Below are 1995 nucleotides of genomic sequence, written 5' to 3'. Positions count from 1 at the left end.
AAATAACTCTCTTAGAAGCATGAGATAATTTTCAATTAACATTCAATCTCTAGTTCAATATGTCATTTGAGACTAGCCACTTCTACTAGACTTAAAATTAACATTCAAAAGTTAATTGTACATTGTAATTGCATGAAAGAGGACCCTAAAATTTCTGAGTTTTAGATAGGGATCAATCTCTCTTGTTCTGTTTGACTGTATTCTCACACACACAAAAATTCTTGTCTTGTAGTGATGGGAGCTGCAGTGAGTGAGAGTTATGGTGATAGAATTGCCAGGTAATTTAAAACGTACCCTGTCAATACAATAATGAACCTTCACACTGTTGAGATTGGGTCTTTGTCCTGTCTTTGAAACTCAATGTTAGCCTTTGGAATTAACAAGTGCACCTAGACTCATTTCATGGTTTTAAATTGCGGTGTCGAACCACAATTGTGACTGTAATATTGTAGATTTTAAAGTCTCTGCTTCAGTATCTCAAGTGCAATTTCGACCTCATTTTCCTGTACTATAAAGGTTCCTGTCATATCTACAACCGTAATTTAAAACCATAACTGAGGCTATAAAATATTAGTGCCATTCCATCTGAAATAGAAGAAAAAACCGAAGTTCAAAAATTATTAATTGTGAATACATTTTGTTTCTATGGAGCCTTCTCAAGATTTAGTAGCATCAGGAGGAGAATTCAATGGCACTGAGTCTGGATGGACCAATTACATTGGATCTCCTTTCCATAGAGAAATTTACACTGATGAGGACCAAAGTGTGGTAGATATGGATGAATATGGCAACAATGATGAGAAAATTCATTATGATAATGATAATAAAGGTGAGAAAAATGATGAGAATGAAGAAAGTGATGATGATTCTATGGCTTCAGATGCATCTTCTGGTCCAAGTTACCTTCAACTTGTATGTATAAAAAATGAGAGAAGTAATAGCTTGCATGAACATGAGAAGATTCTTTCAACAAAGAGAGTCACCAAACAAGTAAAGAAGACAAAAAAATATGAAGGATTGGTTGCAAAACAAGAGGAGTCATTGCTTGTAGCAGATAGTGCTGCTAGTCATGTTTGAAGAGGACTGGAACAAGGTAAGAAAATTTCCCTTTCTCTTCATAGCACTTAAGAATTAAATTGCGGTAACAATTACGGTCGGTCACAGTCACATTACAAAAGTTTATGTGTTGTAAATGCTCTATATTGCAGCTGCAACTATGCACGTCATTGAAGTTGCATACCGCAATTTAACACCCTAACAAAATGACATTGAACAAAAATTTATGATCAACTAATCATAAGTAATTTTTGCCAAAAAAACCAATTTAATCATATTTCTCTTGACTATTAGCATTCCTCTTTTTTTATTTAGGCATATTGGGCCTGAAAAGATGAAGAAGGAGAGGAACCAGTGTCATCTACCAACAAGGAATAGTCATGTACCAATGGTTCCTTTGTGTGCACGTGTAAAAGCCAATTTAAGCTTGGAGGAAGAACAATGTAATGCTTATTATGTCAAATAAAATACAAAGTGTGGTTTGAGCAGGACATTAATCAAGTGTTTGGTTTATTTGTTTAGAGTTCCTTAATTAGGATTTAGGAAAAATCTATATCAGACACGTTACTTTGGTCCAAATAATAATTTGGGTATCCCAAATTGAAAATCAAACACGTCCTAAAACTTACATTCAAGAAATTCAATGTTCAATATACTAAGTTGGAATCATATTATAGCATCAAACTATATTAAGAAGAGGAAATTCAATGATTAATAACTAAATCAGTCTTTGTTATTCCTCCGCTACTTTTTAATTGTTTCATTTATAGGAAAAGAATATGAGATAAGATAATAAATAATATATAAAAAAAATAATAATGACATCATAAGTAACAAAATTTATTAGTTGTCTCGATATATATAAAAAAAATCAAAAAATGACTATTAAAAAAAAAGAGGAGTATTAAACTAATAAATTAGTGCTTGAACTAGTTCAAA

General features: G+C 32.1%; 1 long non-coding RNA gene across 1 annotated transcript; it reads left to right on the top strand.

Annotated features, from left to right (window-relative positions):
• Positions 1 to 208: 208 nt before the first annotated feature.
• Positions 209 to 1670, top strand: LOC140919490 (uncharacterized). Its single transcript, XR_012162098.1, has 2 exons — positions 209 to 1093; positions 1372 to 1670. It is a non-coding gene; the product is annotated as an uncharacterized lncRNA (long non-coding RNA).
• The last annotated feature ends 325 nt before the right edge of the window (positions 1671 to 1995 follow it).

Source organism: Cicer arietinum, chromosome 2 (assembly GCF_000331145.2).
Source record: "Cicer arietinum cultivar CDC Frontier isolate Library 1 chromosome 2, Cicar.CDCFrontier_v2.0, whole genome shotgun sequence".
Taxonomy (NCBI): domain Eukaryota; kingdom Viridiplantae; phylum Streptophyta; class Magnoliopsida; order Fabales; family Fabaceae; genus Cicer; species Cicer arietinum.
This window is presented reverse-complemented; position numbering and strand designations above follow the sequence as displayed.